This window comes from Canis lupus, chromosome 4 (assembly GCF_003254725.2).
Source record: "Canis lupus dingo isolate Sandy chromosome 4, ASM325472v2, whole genome shotgun sequence".
Classification (NCBI taxonomy): domain Eukaryota; kingdom Metazoa; phylum Chordata; class Mammalia; order Carnivora; family Canidae; genus Canis; species Canis lupus.
Window position 1 is genome coordinate 56,457,001 of NC_064246.1, and position 13,521 is coordinate 56,470,521.

A 13,521-nucleotide genomic window follows, 5' to 3' on the forward strand; every position below is an offset into this window, starting at 1 on the left:
GACACCCAGGGATCCCCCTGCACCCCAATTTTTAATGCAGAAATGTCCACAATAGCCAAACTGTGGAAAGAGCCAAGATGTCCATAGACAGATGAAAGGATAAGGAAGTATGTGTGTGAAGACATATATATATATATATGTATATATTCCAGTATGTGTGTGTGTGTATACATATATATGTGTGCACACACACACATACTGGAATATTACTCAGCCATCAGAAAGGATGAATACTTACCATTTACACTGATGTAGATGGAACTGGAGGGTATTATGCTGAACAAAATAAGTCAATCAGAGAAAGACAATTATCATATGGTTTCACTTATATGTGGACCATAGGGGAGGGGAGGAAAAACTAAATGGGCAGTTATCAGAAAGGGAGAAAAACCATGAAAGACTTAACTATAGGAAACAAACTGAGGGTTGCTAGAGGGGAGGTTGGTGGAGGGATGGGGTAATTGGGTGATAGGTAATAAGGGCATGTGATGTGATGAGCACTGAGTGTTATACACAACTGATAAATTATTGAACATTACATCATAAACTAATTACATCATAAAACTAATAAGTTGGCTAATTAAATTTTAATTAAAACAACAACAAAAATCCAAACAAAATAAGCCCTTAATCAGAATATGTTACAAGAGCATCAGTGAGAAGTCTCTAGTGTGGCAGTGTGTCTCAAGTGGATCATCTGATTTCCTGTGTGCTGAAATATCCAGTAGACCCTCAACATATCTTAGTAATGCTTCTGTGCTTTTCTATAGATTCGAGCGAAGCCTGATTCCTCTTTTTTTTTTTTTTATTTTGGAAGTTCTTTATTTTCTTATTTAATTTTATTTAATTTAAATTTAATTTTATTTATTTTATTTTATTTTATTTTTTTAATTGAAGTTCAATTTGCCCACATGTAGTATAACACCTAGGGAGATTTCATAGCTTCTATTGCTTCAGGTAGGAAGCAACTCAGCATGGTGGAAAAAGCTCACTGGTGATATCCTCCAAGGCCTTGATCAAATATTACTTGCCTGACACCATGACATTCCTACTCCCAAAAAGCATTAGCTCTCCCTTACTGACCCAGGTCCTTTAGTGGATATTATGCACACCGCTGTAATGGTCACATTATTTCTTCATGTTCAAATGTTTTTTCTTCTCTACACTGTGAGCTCTTTGAAAGTAAAGGCTTCATCAAATTTATATAGTTTGAGATGTAGAGTAGATGTTCTGGAGACAAACTGCCTGGGTTCAAATCCTGGTTCTCCCATGTATTGACTATACAAGCTTGGGATCTCTGCATTTTAGTTGGCACATGAGGATAATAGTAGTACCTACTTAGCAGATTTATTGTGAGGTTGTCATGCATTAATAGTCCATTCAGCAGCAATTTATTAAATGGGTACCATATTCCTGGCCATTTTCTGGGCACTAGGAATATACTCAGAAACAAAACAAAAAAAAGGTTCTTCCTCTATTGGAGCTTACATGACATGGGAGGAGGAAAGAATTACAAGTAAACAAACACTACAATTTGAGACAGTAAGCAGTGTGCCAGAACTGACTTATACTGGCTCACAAGAGCAGGCTGTGTGTCTCTCTTCTCATCTTTGTATTCAGCAACATCATGTTGATAGCTTGAATCACTGAATTAGCTACAGTTGGAGGTATTTACACTATGGAAACTGGCATAAACTATCAATCAGAGCCTACTCCCCCTGTACCTCTGCCCTATATCTAGGTATTAAACATTCAACTGAACACACCTGGGTAGGAAGATACTAAAACAAGTTGAGTAAAAAGTCTGGGGTAACTTGTCAAGGAATCTCTGAAAAAGTGGTTTGTGCTGAGGCTGGAAATATGAGTATCCAGAGGTGATATAGGAAAGAGTTAATTTAGACAAAGTGGACAGCTGGTTCAAAGGCCTACAGGGACAATGAGCATGGTTATATTCTAGGAACAACAATAGTGAAAGCCACTGAGGCTGAAGCATAAGGAATGTTGGGGAGAATGAAAGAGAGGAGATCAGAAAGGTAAGTCAGAGCCAGGCCACACAGAGCCTAACAGGCAAAGCACTTGAATTTATTCTAAGTGGGAAGCTTTTGGCAAGTTTTCAGCAGGAGGGACTATTTAAAGGACTTTTCAGGTACCTAACACCTAGGTAGGCTCAATAAATGGTACCTATTCCTGTTGATACTTATCTTAGTGTCCCTAACAGCTCACACATTGCCTGACACATGGGAAGTATCCAGGTCAGGGTTGTTGAGTGATACGTAAATGTATGGTCACAAGCCTCTTTCCTTTCCTTCTCGAGCACCATTTATTACAAATAAATGAATTATTTGTGAAAGATGGTTCCCAGGTCCCTTCTGTTCCCTATGCCTCCCACTGTATTACCATGGGCTATAGACTAGTTTTGTTAACCCAATCTGGTAGAAGTGACCATAGCCCTAATAGCCATTATTCCCAAACAAATATGCAAAGGACCCAGAGTCATCTCATTCCAAGACAGGACATTCTTGCCCTGAACAATAGCATAAAACATATTTTATGCTTCATATTTCTGTTCTGATATTAAGGGAAGGGGGAAGGAAAGTGAAAAAATATGCACTCTCTAACGAGGCCATAAATATTGATGTCTTCCTCAGGCCCCCCTAGAGCTCTATCATTTTGGCAACTGGCTGATTAATAATAGATTAAATACTTTAGATTTGCTTTCTCTGGGATCCGTGACTTTAAATGCATCTGCTGTGAGGGAACTTGTTGAGACGGGGATCCACAGATCATGGAGACTTCCAGCAAAAAAATACAGTGGGAGGGGACACAAATTGGGCATGACAACCAATATTTCCACTGAGAAATATCTCAAATGTGGTGCACAAGGCTTGGGATGTCTCTCCAGATGTTAACTTCTTTTCCCAAGAACCCACCCCCACGATAACCCAAGTGAGAGGACTGTGTTAAAACACACCATATGGTAGTGTTCTGAGTACGTGATAGATGAGGAAGGAAGTCTTCCCACATCTCATCCAAATACCAGTCGTTAACCATAAGAAATGGTCATGGCACATAGCACAACTGGGAGGAAACTGGGATGCATGCCCATGACTGCTGAGGTAGACCAACTTGCCTTAAAACTTTATCCTCTGGAACAGAAACAAGTTATGAGACCAAAAGACCCTTTGCTGCTCCTCTAGATGCCAGTGGGGAAGTAAGTGGCCCTGGGCACACATGAGCAACTGGAGATGCCCACTTAAAGGCTTGTCTTGGTAGATCCATGGGAGGGTCAGCAAGTCCAGGCATTTTGGCATACTGGGAAAAATGCTGGGGGAATCATGATATCTGGCTTCTTAGTCTGACTCTATTACTGAGTCTCTGCGTAACCCTGGACTCATCTCTTTCTGGCGCCTCAGTTTCCCATCTGTTCAGTGAGGGGATAGGTAAGAGCAGTGCTTCTCATTGAGAGTCACTGGTGGAACTTTTAAAAGCTACATGTTCTTGTACTCTTTGTCATGAGTTGGCTTTTGTTCCCTTAAAACATATATTCATGACTCAACCCCCAGAATGTGAACTCATGTGGAAACAGGGTCATTGCAGATGTAACTACAATGAGGTTACACTGGAGTAGGGTGGACCCTTCATCCAACAGGACTGGTGTCCTTATTAAAATAGAAGAGAAGACACACAGAAGACACACAAGGGAAAACAGCATGGGATTACAGGGACAGAGACTGAAGTGCAGGAGCTGCAAGCAAATCTATGGTGAGGATGAATGGCAACTTCCAGAAGGTAGGAAGAGGCAAGAAAGGATTCTTACCTGTAGTGTTTAAAGGAAGCATGGCTCTACTGACACTTTGATTTCAGACTTCTCACCTCTGACTAGGATAGTAATTTTTTTGTTGTTTTAAGCCACCCTGTTTGTGGTACTTAGTTACAGCAGCCCTAGGAAACTCATATGCCTTGCTTCTAAACCTTACCAAATAAGAAAGTCAGGGTTGGGGCCTGGAAATGCAAAGTTAGAAAAAGCTCCCTAGAAAAATCTGGTGCATGTTGTGGCTCATAAACAATGAATTAAATAAATCCTTCCCGACTCTGGAATTCTCTGACACATGTGGAAATCTGACTTCAGCTTATGGCACCAGAAATACATCATGTAGCTTGGGAAAGAGATGCTTTGGTGAGAAGAAGTAGAGCCTTCCCTATATTCTGTGGCAGAGAAATGGAGTCATGCTGACAGTGGAGAAACAGGAAGGTCCCCAAGATGGCCCATCCTCTCTAGGCTTACTTTATACCCCCAAAACATAAATTTCTTTTTTTTTTTAAAGATTTTATTTATTTATTCATGACAGAAACAGAGAGAGAGGGAGAAGCAGGCTCCATGCAGGGAGCCCAACATGGGACTTGATCCCGGGTTTCCAGGATCATGCCCTGGGCCGAAGGCAGCACCAAACCGCTGAGCCACCCTGGCTGCCCCAAACATAAATTTCTTTTACGTCTGCCTGTCGTCTGTCTGCCTGTCGCCGAAACACAACGTGTCAGCGCCAAACATAAATTTCTTAAAGGAAAAAGTTAACAGGAGCCACTAATGAGTCAAAGACCCCCTTGAGGTATTAATAAAAGGTAAAAATAAACCTTCTCACCAGAAATATGCCTATACTTCCACAGAACATCAGACACCCTGATCCCCATTTACGGACTTCCCAGGGATCCACAAACAACACACCAAGAATCCCTGGATGCTATAACTTGACAAAGCCCCAGGTGGGCACAAAGGTGCTAACCTAAATCCTTCATAGAGAAAACAGGAGAGCAACTATGGGTACTCTTCTATGGTCCTACTTTCTCCATCTATAAAAGGAGGGCCATCATTTTTTCATCCAAGAAATATTCATTGGGCATCTACTCTGTGCTACAACACCTTTGTTCTTACATCCAGATTTTATTCTAGGCATGATATGAGAAGTTATGAGATAATTTTTAAACAGTAGAATAAGATGATCTGATTTACATTTTAAGAGGGAGCACTGACTTTCTAAGGTTTTCCAATGTGGACTTTCTAGAAGGAAATAGCCTCATGTCCTTCTACTGTTGCTATCAATGTAGACAGAATGTCAGTACAACTAAACACACTACTATACTACTGTGACACGGGATGATATCTCACAGATGTGAAGTGGGGAAAAAAAGGGAGAGTAGGAAGTTGTCTGTGCCAAGCTTGGAACTGAGCTGCTACCTAAGCCCCCGGGTTCCCTGTGAAATGCATAAACTACCTTTGTTATTTCTAAAGGGTTATCTGTTGAAACATCTTTAGGCAAAACCTGTCATAAGATGTCTCTCCAAATTCACATTCAATCTCGGCTGCCACCCTATTAGAATGTTGACACGTGCAACATCAAAGTCAGAGACGTCCTACTGAGCAGCAGCACTGCCAAGGTACCAGCAAGCTGCTCCGAATACAGATACAGCAAGAGGGTGGCTCTCGCCCCCTGCATTCTCCTCTCTCTGAATCCAAATTTTAGCTTCTAATGAGATGTTGCAGCCTGAACTAGCTTCTCTGTGGCTGACCCCACAGAAATTGGCACCAGAGTATAATATTAATGAGATGAGCATCATGCATCTGAGTAGATTACAAAATAAAAATGTATTCTCATCCATTATCCCATTGGAACCTCATGTCCATTCTAGGAGCTGGACTAGGGGGGTATTTTTAGCCATTTTACCAACAGAGAAGTTTGGCCCCAAGGCAGGCACTTGATCAGGGTAAAAAGGCTCACACATGGGCATTGGATTCTCATTCACCCACATTCCACTAAACGTGGGGTGCCTCTGAGCTATGTCACTTTTTAGGCTCCAGTTGGACAAGTTAATGTATGTAGCTGTCAAGGTGTACAGAAGGTCAATGAAACTAGCAATCTAGAGATTGCTCTATGGACAAACATATCTGTGTTTGAGGATTAGTTGTGTGACCAGCTTAGTTATGTAACTTCCCTCTGTTCCAGTTACCTCTTCTGCAAAATGTGGAAATGATAGTTTCAATTTTCTTCAGTTGTTTCTAGGGGTAGGTGAGACAAAACAACCATTTCTGATGAGATGATGATGATGATGATGACGATGATGGCAGCCATAACAACAGCAAGAACTAGCATTTTAATGTGTACTAACCTTGTGCTGGGTGCTGTGCTTACTGTTTATGTGTCAGTTCATCATGTGTGTTGCATGATGTGCCCTCACTATACATCTGCTGTGTTGATTATTAAACTTTTTAACATTGGAGATAACATTCCAGGGCAGATAAAAGAAAGTTATTTGACTTTTTTTAGTTATAAGAGGTAAATAAAGCATATGGGGGGAAGGAGGAAAATCATAGAGGATTTGTCCTTTTTTTTCCCACATAGGATGCTCATATCTGGCACTAAGAAAACATAATTTATTCTATAGGTTAAAATATAAAAGCCTTTTATATTACCAATAATTCAATGGTATAATCAAAACAGCCAAATATATCCCATCTAACCCACACTTGGTAGAATTAAAGGATGCTAAAGTTGGAAGGAATTCACAGATTCACCCTGTCCTAACCCCTGGGAGGAGGACAAGAGAAGCCTAGGCAAATGCATGCCAAGTCCAAGGTCCACCACAAAGTCACAGAAACCTTTACATCCAATAAAGAAAACTCTCAATTAATTAAAGAACTCTGAACCTAGTATTATCTCATCTCTGGCAATGTATCTAGTTGAGGACTGCCTTGATTTCTTTTGTTATCTTCTACATTCACTGTAGCCCCCAGCTACATATGGTATTGAAAGGCAGCATGGCAGGAATTTTAGTAGGTACTTGAACTTACATGTGTAGGGTCCTCATTGTGGCTCTGTTTTCCCATGTGCAAAATGGAAGAGGGGGACTAGACTATATGAATCAAAAGGTCTTTACAGTCTCCATATACTCCAGTTCCTACTTATTTAATCTGAAATTCAAGATCCAGTCTTTTTTCCCAAGGCCCCCGTAGGAGCTGAGAGGTCTTGACACACTATGCTGGCACAGGACTTGGGCGCTCTGTGACCTGGTTTCACCTCCTCCACCACTTACAGTCTGACCTTGAGGCAAACCACTTAAGCACTTCGTGGCCATTTCCCCAATTAGAACACTCCCACTCTACCTCTGTGCGTGAGTGTGAACTAAATTAAAACAATGGATGGGGAAAAAATGCTTTGAGAAAAGTAGCAAAGGGCTATATATATACATGGGTATATATATCTATATACACATTACTAATCATTTGTTATTCTTATTATCATTGTCAGTATTATCCTTCACAACTCCTTTGTAGGTAATGAGGATCTATGACTAATGAGAATAAGCTTCCATCTACTGCAGGAAGAGGGGTGAGAAGGGCACAGTTCTAGGCAAAGGCAGGCTGACTTGGCTCCCAGTACTGCCCATCATTTTCTCCCCAGATATTTTTACTTCTTAGGGTTAAATAGCACAGGAGTCTGGTTGATGGTTCCTGGGCGCAAAATAGAGAATAAGTTGGTGCCATAGTACAAAGAAACCAAACCCAGATTCTAATAAACAAATGAACAGAAATATAAAGTACCATTTATTGGGATGGGGTTTTCAAAATGTTTTGTGGCCATTTATATTGTCTATTCCTTTGAGGGAGGCAGGACTTGGGGAAATGATGAATATTGATGACATCTTACATGCGCATAACACTTAATATTTTACAAAGCATATTCATATTATTGTGCCATTCAATTCAATATTTATCAAGCACTACTTGGAGCAACATATTATAAACATTGGGCACTTGGACTCTTGGAAGGACAAGGAATTAGGAGTTTTCAGGAGGGGAAAGGGAGACAGAATAGTTGAGTGACTGAGCCCAAGTTAAATTCTTAAAACAACAATTAGATCACATGCCACTTCTACTTACAACTTTCCAGTGGCTTCTCATGCACTTAAAAAAAAAAATCTGGGCAGCACCGGTAGCACAGCGGGTTAGCACCGCCTGCAGCCCAGGGTGTGATCCTGGAGGCTCAGGATCGAGTCCCACGTTGGGCTCCCTGCATGGAGCTTGCTTCTCCCTCTGCCTGTGTCTCTGCCTGTGTCTCTGTCTCTGTCTCTCTCTCTCTCTCTCTGAATAAATAAATCTTAAAAAAAAAAATCTGAACTCCTTTCCAAGGCACGTTTGGCTCTTCCTATTCTGGTGCCTTCTCTTCTCAGCTATCTTCTACTATTCTCTCCCTTGCTAAAAATATTCCAGCTACCTAGTTGCTTCTCAGTTCCTCAAACTCCACTACCAAGCTTTTTCCCATTTCAGGACCATTAAAAATTTTGTTGTCTCTGACTAGATTATTTTGTTTTTGTGAAGCTAATTAACACCTTGTCAGCCTTTAAGACCAGGCTTGAATGTTGCCATCTTGGAGAGGGTCTTGACTGATAACGCTATTTAAGCAATACCCTCATGTTATTATCTTCTCGCTTTATGCTGCTTCCCCCCCCACCACCACAGGAGTTTTTGTCTTACACTTATTGCATGTATTTAGTAATTTTTGTTTATTTGTTTTTGTCCATTTTATTCCATCAGAACTGAGGGCCATGAAGTCAGGTGTCTTGTCCCTCTTATTCATTACAGTATCCCAAAGACTGGCAGAGCCTGCTACAAAGTAGGAACAATATATAATGAATGAATGAGGGAATAAAATGAAGTTTATAAACTTAATTTTTTTAAAGATTTTATTTATTTATTCATAAGAGACACACAGAAAAAGGCAGAGACACAGGCAGAGGGAGAAGCAGGCTCCATGCAGGGAGCCCAATGTGGGACTCAATCCCGGGACCCCAGAATCACGCCCTGGGCCAAAGACAGGCACTAAATGACTGAGCCACCCAGGGATCCCCTGGTTTATAAACTTTAGACCCTGGTCTTAAGCTCAGGTCTTATGCCTTCTGGTTTTCTAGTCCTTCCTTCTTTTCTACATGATATTCCTGCAACCCAAACATTGATATTCTCAACTCTATGCCTTGGGATAGATATGGGCAAGAAATCTATTTTTCTGAAATGAAAGAGAAACTCCAAACACTCTATCACATAGAGTATGAAAGGGGACATCTTGGTGGTTGCAGACCATGCTTCATAGGAAATTGATTAGGTTTCTTATATCACAAAATTATAGCAGAGAGGATAAGTGCTGATCCCCATTTGAAGAGGTAGCCCAGAGGTAAATGACTGCAGGGCACACTGGCTTTCTGTGCCCTGGGATCTCTCCTGAAGCTAGGATTATTACTGAGAGAAGTGATAAAATATGGCTGATACTCAGAATAGCTATCAACTCAATCCCTGCTTCTCTCCCATCCATCCATCCATCCATCCATCCATCCATCCATCCATCCATCTAACATTTATTGAGAGCTTACTGTGTATCAGGCAACCTGGCCAACTATTAGTGACCTCTCTATAGCTCAACCTAAATTACTGCACAGATTTGCCATGAGGGCCAAAGGTGGCAACATAATGTAAACTTTACAACCCTAAAGTCTAAAACAAAGGAGGGATTATGATTATTAGTGGTGTAATTTAGTATGTGAAGGGTGATACAAGGGAACATTATATAATTAAAAGCTAATAAGCCTGTTCATTTGGAGGTTCAGTCAGTTGAGTGATGGACTCTTGATTTTGGCTCAGGTTATGATCTTACAATCTTGAGATTGAGCTCCAGGTTGGGCTTTGTGCTCAACACAGACTTTGCTTGAGATTATCCCTCTCCCTCTGCCCCTCCCCTCAACTGCTCATGTGTGCATACTCTCTCTCTCTCAAAAAAAAAAAAAAAAGGTATTAAATTTCAATGAATAGGAAGAAAAGAAGTTTCTGTGATGTGTCTTATTTTAAAACCTAGTTTCTACTCCTCCCCAGGGGAACAATTCATGAACAGAAAACACCATTGAATGAAGGTGTCAAGGATTAGGATATTATTTAAAGCAAAAGTACAAAACCCAAGGCATTAGAACAATCAGAACTCTGGACATTTGCTCAGGCTCTTGTTCCTACTTTCTCACTCCCTGCCTCCCCTTCCTCACTTCCTTTCCTGGTGAGCAGATCCAACCTGCCATTTAGGGCTTAGCTTCTCCCCATCTCCTCAGGGAAGCACTTCCTAATCTTCTCAGGATATTTGCATTTCTTCTTCTTCCCTTTAAATTCTCAAAATGTGTATAAACTAAAGCCTAGAAATTCATACTTAATTCCATGCCTCTTGGGGTTTGTCTGTCTGTTTGTTTTGGCTCATTTAGTTCAAATTATTGCTGCTCAGCAGATACTATCATCATTATTCCCGTCTTAAAGATGGGAAAACTGAGGCTCACAGAATTTAAGTGGAGTATCCAGGAAAGGTGACCAGCAGGGGGTAGAAATAGAATTAGAGCTAGACTTTGAATTAGGGCACCTGGGTGCCTTAGTCAGTTGAACATCTGACTCTTGGTTTCGGCTCAGGTCATTATCTCGGGGTCTGGAGATTCAGCCCTGCATCTGGCTCTATGCTCAGCATGGAGTCGGCTTGGCATTCTCCCTTTCCCTCTGCCCGACTCCCCACTAATGCTCTCTCTTTCTCTCTAAAATAAATAAATAACAGAACAGAAAAAAGGAAAAACAAAACAAAACAAACAAAAAAAAATAAAGGAAAAGAAAAAGAAACTAGGCCTTGAGACTCCTAGTCCAGTTCTCTCACAGCACAACTACCTGTGTCTGAATCAATATGTTGACCTGATTTGAATTGGGCACAGCAGCTGGATTTCCAGATGAATATAATTCTTTCCCAGATACTAGTGGTATGAATAAAGACCCATTGTATACAAGGTCACACAGAGCTTCCCAAATCCAACATTCTTTTGTCTGTCACTCTGAGTTGGGTGATGGTCCTCATGCCAAGAAGAATCCTCAATACCTTTCTGATGTTACACTGAAAAGAACCAGGAAACAGAGCATCCCTACACCCCTCTAGTCATGGGAAGGGCCACTAGAAGCTCCATGACCCTGGATTGAAATTGTTCTACCCTGAGTTCTGAGTTCCAGTTCCAGTTCTGTTGAGACTCATGGGTGACTCAGGGAAAGCCCTGGATCTCCCCCAGGCCTCAGTTCCTTACTTGAGTTCCTTACTTAAATCCTTACCACAGATTTGGGGAGCTATCTGACTTCTCTTCTGTGGCTGATGTTCAATAACCTTTCCCAGCCTTCAGGACTTCCTAGATTCCCAAGGGGTAAATTTCCAGAGTTTGGAGTGATGGATTGTGGGTCTGCTGAATTCTTTACTCTTCATAGTCCTAAAATAGTAAACAGCATTATTAAACAGATGGTGTGCAAATAATTTATTTAACCCTACAGAAGATCATTGAATTTGACTTCTGTTAAGGACTGGAAATCAGGCCAAAAAGAGTTCAACAGGCAGACAACCAATATTTAAGGCCTGGCTGAGGCTTTCATGGTCCTTTTGCCCATACCTGGGCTGGGGACGTATGGGAGAGCTCCCCCCAAAATTCAGGTATGTTCTTCATTTTCTAAATGGCTCTTTCTTTCACTCAGACTCTTGCATGCTCGCTCTCTCTCCCTTTCTCTCTCTTTCATCTTGACTTCCAAGGCTGCTCTCTGTGTAGCACTGCTGAGCTGAGAAAGATAAGGCCCAAGAGACCATCCTAGGATTAAATAGAGTCTCCTTGTGATTTAGAAGCCTGAGATTGCCAGCTCTAAATCAACATGAATTCTCCATTTAATTTGAATCAGTGGGTTTTACGAGTCTGTTTCTCTTTCAGTTTATCAGTCAGGCTCACTCATTTTCTGTTTGTTACTGTTTCAGTGTCGTACAGGTAGAAACCTCATAGTCTGGCAAGTCTGAAAAAGGCCTTACGGATTTTCTAGACCAAGCCTTGGGTTGCACCGAGAAGGAAACAAAGTGAGGCCAACTATAGGGATGAGCCTTCTTCAAGTTCATCTACCTAAGGGGACTAGAACACAAGCTTCTTCTCTCCCTCCGTCTTTATTATATTTCTCCTACCTCGCATCTCCTTTACTTTTCCTCAAACAAAGGCTCTTGTTTACTATAATCATTTACCCTTTCCTTCCATCATTGGATAATCAATCACCCACTTCAGGGGTTCCTATCACAACAGCATCTTGAAACTTCAATTAATCTGAGATCAGCTCACAAGACGCTTACCTTGAGCTATTTCTCTGATTAGCTTTCAGGAGAAAAAGATACTTTCTCTCCCTCCTTCACTCTGTTCTGTGTTTCACACACATCTAAGCTATAAAAATTAAGACTGCTTTCTATTAAAATTAAAGGAGTCTAAATTTAGTCTATTTTCCCAGAAAAAGACACTGATTGTTGAAAGAAAATAATCCTTACCTATTTTTTTGAACACCTAAATCCAATTACTGGCCCCTGAATGTATTTTTTAATAACATAGCAGGGTATTTATTATTTTTAGTATTATTAAGAATAACAACAGAAACAAGCATAAGCCATAGTTTATATAAGTTACAGCTTACCGAGGCTTTAAAATAAAGTCTCCCTTTTCCCACATGGGGCATGGAAAGCATGTTGACACAGAACAACCTTCTTGCAGATGACATAGCAGAGGCTCAGAGAGATTAAACAACTTTCCCCAAGTCATCAAGCTGCCAAAATAACAATTCTGAAACTCAAATTGAACTCCCTTGTTTCCAAGCCCGCATTACTGTCACCATGTTACCTCTCTGCCCCCATCACTTTTCCTTGAATGTTTATATTTTAAGGCAGCTTGGTATTTGATGAGATTTCTGGTCCTGGAAGGAGAGGATGTGGGTTTTAGGCTCCTCACCAGGTAGGTGGCCTCTTCTTCCCCTAGTCACCCAGCTGGTTTCTTGGATGCTTGTGTTACAGATCCATGGAAGGTGGGATGAGGACCAGGCTTCAGTCTTACAGGTTTCTTGCCTAGGGCTCCAGAGCACCTAGCATACATCATCACAGTAATAGTAATTCTCATATTATACTGTCACATGCACTAGTTGTCTGTTTCTTTCATTACAGCTAGAGTCTTTTGAGAGCACAAACTGCATCTTATTCCTTTTTATGTGTCTGGCACTTAGTCGGTCTTTGAATTATGTTTACTAAACAAATGAAGACTCCAGTCTAATACTCTCAGTTGACATAAGAGATGATTTGCCCCAAATCTCACAGGGACCTGATGACAGAACTGGAATTAGAGCCCCCATCTTCAAGCTCTTTTTGGTGTATTTCCATGCATGAGTAAGATGATGTTATTTATTTCTGCTAACAATAAGTGCAGCCAACATGCATCAGATGTTGGCTAAATGCTGGGGTACTATGTTAAATGCTTTCTGAGCATGATCCTATTTGATTCCTCTATTCCAGGAGGTGAATTATATTTTTATCCCCATTAATTAGATAAATAAATGGTTTTAGGCTGAAATTAGCTTTAGATTTCTTCTCACCTTGCAAATATCCTCCAGGCAACACCCCCCCACGAACCTCT

General features: G+C 40.9%; 1 protein-coding gene across 4 annotated transcripts in view; it reads right to left on the reverse strand.

The window, feature by feature from the left end:
- Positions 1 to 13,521, reverse strand: part of GRIA1 (glutamate ionotropic receptor AMPA type subunit 1) — a 307,919-nt gene that overhangs the window by 212,314 nt on the left and 82,084 nt on the right. The window contains exon 1 of one of the 4 annotated variants that reach the window (XM_049109221.1): positions 11,162 to 11,297. The exons of the other annotated variants lie outside the window; for them this stretch is intronic. The gene's annotated coding sequence lies outside the window, so the exon portion shown is untranslated. Of the gene's footprint in view, positions 1 to 11,161; positions 11,298 to 13,521 lie in introns of those variants that run through there. 4 annotated transcript variants of the gene reach the window in all.